The sequence below is a fragment of the Engystomops pustulosus genome, chromosome 10, assembly GCF_040894005.1.
Source record: "Engystomops pustulosus chromosome 10, aEngPut4.maternal, whole genome shotgun sequence".
NCBI classification, from domain to species: domain Eukaryota; kingdom Metazoa; phylum Chordata; class Amphibia; order Anura; family Leptodactylidae; genus Engystomops; species Engystomops pustulosus.
Genome location: NC_092420.1, coordinates 98,641,280 through 98,652,331, shown reverse-complemented (window position 1 = coordinate 98,652,331; position 11,052 = coordinate 98,641,280).

Sequence of the window (11,052 nt, the reverse complement as noted above, 5' to 3'; positions counted from 1 at the left end):
TGCAAATCAGTTGTGGTCCTCGCCACCTCCCGCCGCTGCACGGAGAAGGAGCGAGTGAGGGAAGGCGGCCTGGGATTGGTTGGAGCAGGGATGCGGGGCGGGGCCGTTGTGAGAAGACGGTTACTGGGTGATGGGATTGGTGGTATAACCCTTTCGCTGCTGGAAGCGGGTGCTGTGATTGGTCAGGCGCCCGGTCACGTGGAGCTTGTGTTATGATGGATGAGTAATAGACATGTCCTGTAAATACTCCACAGTGATATCATCATCAGCAGCAGCCCCCCCCTTACTGTACATCCAATCACCTGTGTCCAGGAAGACCCCACAAAACTCTTGTCATGGAGACTGCAGGGAATCCTGTGTCATCCTCAGAAGCGCAGAACCCCCCAATATTACCTCATGACCTCATACTTACTGCGCTGTGATGTCATCAAACATGGCGGTCACCGAGTAATCGCCAAGTACAGATACAATTTCTCTCATCCACTTCAGTCTTAGGGTGATGCCACACGTGGCGTTTTGAACGCATTTTTGGGCCATCACCCTAAGTCCACGTGACACGTCCTGACACCAATGTTACCTCATGACCTCATACTTACTGCGCTGTGACGTCATCAAACATGGCGGTCACCACGTCATCGCCAAGTACAGATATGATTTCTCTCATCCGCTTCAGGCTCCGTCCACGTGACACGTCCTGACACCAACATGGTGGGAAACGTCCACGATGGATACCAGGGCTTGGACCGTGTACAGACACGACACATTTACTGTATATAATTGAGCAGAGAACATTATGAGTGACAATGATGTGGGGATTCGGTGGCGGACATCGTTTATGGCCTCAGTTCTCATCCGTATCATCATTTGTTCATAAATTATGTCCCACAACTATTGTTTCATCTCAAATTCTTCTACAAAAAGATGAAAAAACAAAACAAAAACACATCTACCTCATGTTGTAGTGTGAACAGGACGAAATCTGGCGGTGTGGTGCCCAGTCAGGCCGCATTCACACGATGCGTCGGGTTTTTTTAATGCGTTTTTGATCTCATGTTGAAGTAACGTTGCGTTTTCATTGCATTTGCTAAAACGCAATGTTACTTCAACGTGTGATTAAAGCTGAAGCCTTTTGAATGCGTCAAAAATGAATCAAAAACCACAACGCAACGCATCGTGTGAATGCACCCTCAGTGTTCAAGTCCGGGAGTGACCCTTGTGACCCAGGCATATTGCCGGATTGGCGGCCATGCGGCCCGGCTAGTAGTAAGGAGCGTACATTTGTAGGATTGGCTGCGAGGCTGACAATCTAGTGATATGTCCGGGTTGCGTAGGGCCTGACCTGAAAGTCTGCCCATCTCTAGCCGCGAGGGCTGAGCTAAACTTACAAGACCCAGTTCACACTTTGGGCTTGAAAAAACGTGATTGAAGAGCATCGGGGAGGGGAAACTCCCAAAATGAGACGTGTTTATACCTAAACACTCGCGTTCAGGAACTAGTAACACATGTTTTGTATTGTTCGCAGGTAAAACACGTGTTGTTAGTTTCCATTTGCAAGCGTTTAGGTATAAACACGTCTTTGTTCAGCGTTTCGCCATCCATGAGGCGAGTTGAGCCTCTCGCTACAGGCAGCAGCACCTGCAGGGACATGGGGGGTAGCATAAGGCGTGCGGCCACCTGCTACAAACCAGGACCTGAGGTCAGTGAGGGCGCGTTCACACGTTCCGCTATCATCGCGTTCATAACGCGACGCTAGCACACAGTGGGCGGGGCTCGGGCCGATCGCATATGCGTTTCCCGGGAAACGCATGCGATTAATAACCCGATCGCATGCGTTTCTCTGGAAACGCATATGCGATCGCCCCAAACTCCGCGCCCTGTGCGTGTGAACGTGTGAACGTGTGAACGCGCCCTGACTAACATTGCATTTTTGTCACCTTTTTGTTGCGATTCAATGCAATTCAACACCAGTGGAAAGGAGATTTGCCCAATTGCATCACGTTAAAATTGTGTTTGTGTAAACGAAATGTAAAGTAATGTTGAATTGGGTTTCGAAATGTGATGTAAATGCAACGTGTGACTGCACCTCAGGGGACCTTCACACGTGGCGTTTACATTGCGTTTAGAACCAGGACGTGTAAGTGAATGAAGCCTCAGTCTTTGAGAAAGGTTTGTGTGAAGCTGCCTGCGACGCAACCTCCACATGCCTCCAGCCTCGTCCATTAAAGGGGTCGTCCAGGATAAAAGTTGCACATTTTCTTCTAAGAGCAGCGCCTCCCCTCCACATGGTCGTGTGAGGTATTACAAGCTGCAATACCACAGGTGACACAAGAACAATTGGGGGGCGCTGTGTATGTAACAAAGCCTCCTGTTGTGCTAACACTAGACAGCCCCTTGAAGGGGATTATCCATGGGCCACACGTTATCGTCAGGGAAGGCGCCATTGTGCTGTAGTCTTGTTGCATTCCGGTTTTATATTTTTTCGTGAGGTAAAATCTTTCTTTTTTTGCACCTCATTGACAACACTGAGCAGTGATTGTTTGTTCTTGTTCTTTTTGGTGGTCGGGGCCGCTTTAGGGTCGTGCTGGGGCTTGTGGTGCCAGATGTGTGTACATAGTTTATTAGTGTCATGGAGGCGCAGTGTTTGGGAGCTGACAGCACAGGAGCCCCCCGCACCCGACACTGTAGTCGCCGGATCCCCGCGCACTGAGGAGACACGAGCGCGGGTAGAGCGCAGGCGCGTGACGTCACGGGGGCGGGAAGCGCCCGGGACTGACTGGAAGCCGCGTCGCTGCTCCCGGGGCGGGAATGCTGGGGGCGGGGTCACGTGTCCGCGGTCACCTGTCACTCACACGGGGGTTGCTGCAGAACCTCTTACTGATTCTGCTCTAAAATTGAACCGCTAGGACGATAAAATACACTCAAATGTGTCAAATGCAAAGTAGAACAACAGAGAAATTAGGGACACAAAACTGTTCTGCAACTTTTCACAGACCCCCGATACCTCCTGGACAAGTCACAGGACCCCAGCACAATAGATAGAGATCCCCCATAACACCTACAGGTGACCCCAAAACACCTACAGGTGACCCCAAAACATCTACAGGTGACCCCATAACAGAACAATAGATAGAGATCCCCCATAACATCTACAGGTGACCCCATAACATCTACAGGTGACCCCATAACACCTACAGGTGACCCCATAACAGAACAATAGATAGAGACCCCCCCATAACACCTACAGGTGACCCCATAACACCTACAGGTGACCCAAAACATCTACAGGTGACCCCATAACAGAACAATAGATAGAGATCCCCCATAACATCTACAGGTGACCCCATAACACCTACAGGTGACCCCATAACAGAACAATAGATAGAGATCCCCCCATAACACCTACAGGTGACCCCATAACACCTACAGGTGACCCCAAAACATCTACAGGTGACCCCATAACAGAACAATAGATAGAGATCCCCCATAACACCTACATGTGACCCCATAACACCTACAGGTGACCCAAAACATCTACAGGTGACCCCGTAACATTACCGTCAAAAAAAAAAAAAATGAATAAGTTAAGAAATTGTAAATCTTTCCCTAGGACACAGGTAGAAATAAATAAACCAAATCCTAAACATAAATCACAACTGGATAAATTCTGCAGCAGAGAAAACACCCAACAGGTTGTACAGCGCCCAAAATATAATCAATCAACCCATCAGGTCGTCCCCCGTCCCCACGCACACGAGTGCAGACTGAAGTGTAGAAGCTACGAGCGTCGGGACACAACGTCACATGACAACATCATCAGGATTCGGCCGCCAACGCTAGAATGGAGAACATGAAAATGGACAAACCCTTTAACAATGGCTTCCAGTCACACACGGACCAGTCTTATGACTCATTATGTGAAGTTTACATAATACTTTGTGTCAAGATGAAACCAAATGACAAGATCCTGTGACAAGACGTGTGAGCAGTTCCCTCCTGCGGAGTCTCCCGGCCCCTCGTGTAGATGAGTTGTTACATTGTTGCTAGGAGCGAGAGATGTTTGATATCTAATTGTATCACAAATAATTGTCACAAGACGCTGTCATGAGGAGGAGGCAACACGAGGGCAGAGGTGACATCTACACAGAACAGCCGATCCTCCAGACATGACTACAGGATCGTCCAAAACTGGAACCGGAGACATAAAGACAATGGGGGTCATTTACTAAGGGCCCGATTCGCATTTTCCCGACGTGTTACCCGAATATTTCCGATTTGCGCAGATTTTTCCTGAATTGCCCCGGGATTTTGGCGCACGCGATCGAATTGTGGCGCATCGGCGCTGGCATCCACGCGACGGAAATTGAGGGGCGTGGCCGAATGAAAACCCGACGGATTCGGAAAAACCGCCGCATTTTTTTTAAAAAAATTGGTCGCACGGGCCATACTCACATGCACCACGATGAAGACGATGAACTCCGGGGCACCTCGGCGGACTTCGGCGCAGCAGCGCCACCTGGTGGACATCGGGTGCAGGACCTTCATGAATCGCCGGAAGACCCGAACGCTCGTCAGAGAAGCCGCCGCTGGAACGCGAATGGACCGGGTAAGTAAATGTGCCCCAATGTATCACTGCAGAAGGGAAGGGGTCATCCCCAAGTCATGGTGAAAGAGGGTCCTCATTGCAGGTTACTTCTGTAGGGGACTTGCTGGTTGAGCAGCCTGATCACCGGGGAGGAATGTCTTCCGATAACGCTCCCTCTCACACTTGGGGTGAAGCAGTCGGTCACGGAAGGTCCTCCCTAAAGCCACCACCAGTCTCATGGATGGGATGGGAGCGATTCTCCAGAATAGATGTTCCCTTACACAGTGTCCCCCTCTCAGCCACCCCCTGCACTGTGTCAGGAGGACCCCCCAGGACAGAGCCGGCTTTCCTTATCAGTTTGTCCAGTTTGCTCCTCTCCCTCGCTGAGATGCTGCTTCCCCAACAGACTATGCCAAAGAAGATGGCTGGTGCAACTACAGAGCTGAAGAAGGTCTTAAGAAGAGCCCCCCGCACTCCGAATGCCCTCAGCCTCCTCAGCAGGTGTTCTCTGCCCAATCCAGTTTATTGTTCAGGAGGACACCCAAGTACTTATAGGACTGCAGTACCTCAATGTCCGTCCCCCGGATGACCACTGGTTGAGAAGGTGGACTGTGCTTTTGGAAGTCCACCATCAACTCCATGGTCTAACCAACATTTATCCTAAGGTGGTTTTGCTGGCACCAGTCCACAAATCCCTGGATCAATTCTCAGTACTCCCTGTAATGAGGCTGACTATAGCCATCAGAGAACTTCTGGAAGTAGCAGCTTGTTGTACCTGAAGTCTACTGTGTGCAATGCGGGACAGCCAGGACTGTACCTTGCGGCAGGGCCGGCGCTAGGGGGAGGCAAACTGGGGATTTGCCCAGGGCCCCCTGTCCTAAGGGGGCTCCCTGCATTTGGACTTTTGGGCAGAGGATGTATTGCTCTTTGCCCCTTGGTTGAATGCCCAGTTGCAGTTGCTTATCATTATCTCCAGTCTATTTATCTATCTCCTATAATGTGCCAGATGCATGAAGAACAGGCACCAGAAATCATAAATCTTTCGCTTCCCCTCTCAGGCCCGACAGAGTTCACCAACTCGTTTGTGGTGCACCTTTAACATAGGGCGCGCAATAGACTTTGCATGATAAATCTGGCGCACGGTCCGACTGAGCACCGGACGGCCCCTAATTTCTGTGAAACCAAATGGTGACATGTGACACATATGTGGTACAGACACTTCTTAAATACCTGTGCCCCATTATTCTCACAGTGTTCCCCGGTTTCTTCAGATGAGAAAGAGCTCAATGTAGAAGGTGGATAATGGCACCATCCACCCCAACTGTAGGGGGTCCATAGATGAGCTCACTAGAGGGCGGAGATGTGCGAGTACCTACCTCTCTAAGGCCATCAACAAATGTGATGTTAGTGCCACCGGTCTGTAGCTACATGTCATACTTCTACTCGTCTGATATGGATCACATACGTTAAGGATATGTCATCAGTATTTTGTCCTTTAAGTAGCCTAACTGCCCAACCACGAGGGGTAGTGACCAAAAGATTTCATTTTCGATGACCCCAAATCTATTTTCCTTGAATTCCGAGTATTATATTGCTGCCTGAAGGAACAATAGGACTTAAAGTTTTCCCAAATTTCTTGGTCCAAGCAGATGCCGTTAGGGGATTGGAAGGGTTAGAGGCTGAATCTGAATTTGATTGTTCTGATAACTCCTTTCGGTTTATGGAAAACTATTACCCGGCCGCTTGTGGTTTACAGAACCTATAACCTGAGGTGACCTGCGAGGTGTAAAGCCGCTAATCAGTGTTTATTTTCCACTATCCAGAGGCGGGACTGTTATCCATTGATGTCGGGGACAGACGGCCCTGTTTGTGCAGAGTTTATTTCCTATGGAAAGTGGAGTCAGTGACCGTCTCCTCCCTGTCACTAGATCAGACCGGATGATTATTCTTACATCAGGTGGAAAAATGGTGGAGCCAGGAACTAGAGATATACAATATATTCTATATAACTTACATTACATCACACTGTTACCCCCAGACCTGTGCACTGTTACCCCCAAACCCGTGCACTGTTACCCCAGACCTGTGCACTGTTACCCCAGAACCTGTGCACTGTTACCCCAGGACCTGTGCACTGTTACCCCCAGACCTGTGCACTGTTACCCCAGGACCCGTGCACTGTTACCCCAGGACCTGTGCACTGTTACCCCAGGACCTGTGCACTGTTACCTTCAGACCTGTGCACTGTTACCCCCAGATCTGTGCACTGTTACCCCCAGACCTGTGCACTGTTACCCCAAGACCTGTGCACTATTACCCCCCAGACCTGTGCACTGTTACCCCAGGACCTGTGCACTGTTACCCCCCGGACCTTTGCACTGTTACCCCCAGACCTGTGCACTGTTACCCCAGGACCAGATTTGAGTCAGGCCATATAATTTCCATTCACATCCATAGTTGCTTTCATAGAAGTTTGATGTGTCACATATGAAACATAAGAGATCTGAGCTTTTGCAACTAAAGGGAACCTGTCAGCAGAAACTGACCTGTTGATCAGTTTGATAACAAGCAGCTTAACACCTTTCAGACCATCTCTTTCATGGTCCAGTGTAATGGCATCATTCAGAAAATCAGCTTTGAGGTGAGATGTAAATTTATTGTATAGAGTCACAGAGGCGGAGAGTTTAGCACTGAAGTCAAGCTCTCCTCTCCTCAGATGCTCCTCTCTTCTGCTATGAACATCATGCATTAGACTTCATGAATGCAGGACCGTCGATTACAGCGAGGGGGCATACTGAAGTGGGGAGAGCTTGACTTCAGTGTTTATCTTCCCCCCTGACTTTATTCAGTAATTTTACATCTCACTTAAAAAAGAAATTATTGATAATTCCAGGAACACACAGGTCTATTAACAGGAACACGCCCTGGAAGGTGTTGACCTGCTTCACAACAAAATGATAGTGTTTTATTGGGTAAATTTCTGCTGACAGGTTCCCTGATGGGGTAATCCACATGCTAATGAGGCAGTTGGTGCACCCGGGTGTGTCCATAGCACTAGGAGCACTGCTATCCCTGTCTGGATAACTCACCTCTCTGTCAGATAAGTAGGAGATTTGTTTTTTGAGAAACATGGGGCGACAATGGAGGAAGGAGAAAGTGGTTTTGGCTGGAATTGCAGGGCTCTGGGTGCTGGGGACTTACCCCAGGTGCACTTACTGTATCATTAGCATGTGGATTAAACTGGGAATAACTGGGAAATAGCATAATGAATAGAAATAATGGAGTCATGTTGGAAACCACAGCTTATTTCTCTACTACATGCTGCCAGCTGATTCCAACACTTGTTGGAGGTGGCGGACCCCCTTTAAGAGCTTTTATTTTAATTGAAGGGTTTGTCTAGAACGTCAAAACAAGACATCAATATCATATCAGTCGGGCTCCAAGGACAGGTCATAAATATTAAAGTTACGAAATGACCTTTTATACACATGTAGCTTAGTGCCTAATGTAACCTATGGACATCACAAAGAGGGGTCCGCCCTAGAGGTCCGAGCAGAGAACAACAGAATATCGTGTGACTGGTCAGAACAATGGGGCTAATTTACTAACAGTCTTCGGCCGCACTTTCGTCGGATTTTCCGACGTTTTCAGTGTTTGCGCGGCTGTGACAGGAATTTAACTGGGGATTATGTCGCACTTGAACGGATTTTGGCGCAGCTCCGCTGCTTTCATGCAACGGATATCAGAGGGCGGCCATCGGACGATCCGACTGATTCGGATTTAACTTTCAAATTGTGTCGCAAGATCAAGCACTTACATGCACCAGGAGGAAGAAGGTGAACTCCGGGGACCTGAGCGGGGAAGCGACACATGCAGGATATGGGGCGCAGGATCTTAGTGACTCCCCGCACAGCACATTATACACGGACAATGCACTGACATGCACCAGGAAGAAGAAGGTGAACTCCAGGGACCTGAGCGGGGAAGCGACACATGCAGGATATCGGGCGCAGGAGCTTAGTGACTCCCCGCACAGCGCATTATACACGGACAATGCACTTACATGCACCAGGAAGAAGAAGGTGAACTCTGGGGACCTGAGCGGGGAAGTGACACATGCAGGATATCGGGCGCACGATCTTAGTGACTCCCCGCACAGCGCATTATACACGGACAATGCACTTACATGCACCAGGAAGAAGAAGGTGAACTCTGGGGACCTGAGCGGGGAAGTGACACATGCAGGATATCGGGCGCAGGATCTTAGTGACTCCCCGCACAGCGCATTATACACGGACAATGCACTTACATGCACCAGGAGGAAGAAGGTGAACTCCGGGGACCTGAGCGGGGAATCGACACATGCAGGATATCGGCCGCAGGATCTTAGTGACTCCCCGCACAGCGCGTTATACATGGACAATGCACTTACATGCACCAGGAAGAAGAAGGAGAACTCCGGGGACCTGAGCGGGGAAGCGACACATGCAGGATATCGGGTGCAGGATCTTAGTGACTCCCCGCACAGCGCATTATACACGGACAATGCACTTACATGCACCAGGAAGAAGAAGGTGAACTCCGGGGACCTGAGCGGGGAAGTGACACATGCAGGATATCGGGCGCAGGATCTTAGTGACTCCCCGCACAGCGCATTATACACGGACAATGCACTTACATGCACCAGGAAGAAGAAGGTGAACTCCGGGGACCTGAGCGGGGAAGCGACACATGCAGGATATCGGGCGCAGGATCTTAGTGACTCCCCGCACAGCGCATTATACACGGACAATGCACTTACATGCACCAGGAAGAAGAAGGTGAACTCCGGGGACCTGAGCGGGGAAGTGACACATGCAGGACATCAGGCGCAGGATCTTAGTGACTCCCCGCACAGCGCATTATACACAGACAATGCACTTACATGCACCAGGAAGAAGAAGGTGAACTCCAGGGACCTGAGCGGGGAAGCGACACATGCAGGATATCGGACGCACGATCTTAGTGACTCCCCGCACAGCGCATTATACACGGACAATGCACTTACATGCACCAGGAAGAAGAAGGTGAACTCCAGGGACCTGAGCGGGGAAGCGACACATGCAGGATATCGGACGCACGATCTTAGTGACTCCCTGCACAGCGCAATATACACGGACACTGCACTTACATGCACCAGGAAGAAGAAGGTGAACTCCAGGGACCTGAGCGGGGAAGTGACACATGCAGGATATCGGGTGCAGGATCTTAGTGACTCCCCGCACAGCACATTATACACGGACAATGCACTTACATGCACCAGGAAGAAGAAGGTGAACTCCGGGGACCTGAGCGGGGAAGTGACACATGCAGGATATCGGCTGCACGATCTTAGTGACTCCCCGCACAGCGCATTATACACGGACAATGCTCTTACATGCACCAGGAAGAAGAAGTTGAACTCCTGGGACCTGAGCGGGGAAGTGACACATGCAGGATATCGGGCTCACGATCTTAGTGACTCCCCGCACAGCGCATTATACTATGCACTTTCTGTGAACTCCTCGGACAGGTAAGTAAATGTGCCTCGATGTATTGAATAGCTGGATGACCTATGGCAGGTGATAACACCTGATTGATGGGGGTGTCTGAAGCTGAACCCCAGTTTGTTATTGGTCAGCAAGAGGTTGTCAGGATGAGATCCTGTTGTATCCGTTTGTATCTATTGCCCTTCTATGACCTTTGCCCTCGGTACCATAAACCCCCCCTCGGCCCGCGTTCTGTATACCTGGCAGAGGGCTCATGTCAATAACTTGTATTTTATGGCCCCTGATTATCTGATTATTGTGTCCCATGACCGGAGAGTGAGAGCATCACACAACTTATCTCATAAATGATGAAACAGTTACGTAACATTTCTCCGGTTTCCAGGTTCCCTCCAATTCTCGGATGGAGATGGATGAAGCAATTCCAATATTCCCTCCTTTAGGGAGAAGTAGAGTAAAGGTTGCGCTGACTTCACGCTGACTCACGTTATAAACACCTTCACCACACAATGAGAAATCTGTGAAATAATCCGCTCCGAATAGAAGCAGCTGATAAGGGTAAGGATTGGGTCATCCCCTACAGGGGTGAGGGGGCTGCCAGGATACACGTGACGGGAGCTGCTGGAAAATCATTCTGCCTCCCCGGAGAGGAAATGAATCCAGAATACGGAGCGGCAGTTCTGGGTAATTGCTGGACGCCGTCATCTGGACAATGTGATAAGCAGCAGCGTCGTGTATCATGTCACCCGGGTGCACAATTCCTGAGCTCATTGTATACATACATAGATCACCCCTGGGCTAGGGGGGGGCTGGGTGCTAAACAATTTATCTTGTACTACACCTCGGCACCATGGGGACATTTATCTGAAAGTGAACCTGTCAACAGGAATGTCATTTTTAGCTGGTGACAGGTTCCATTTGTCAGCATTCGGAATCATTTCAGTA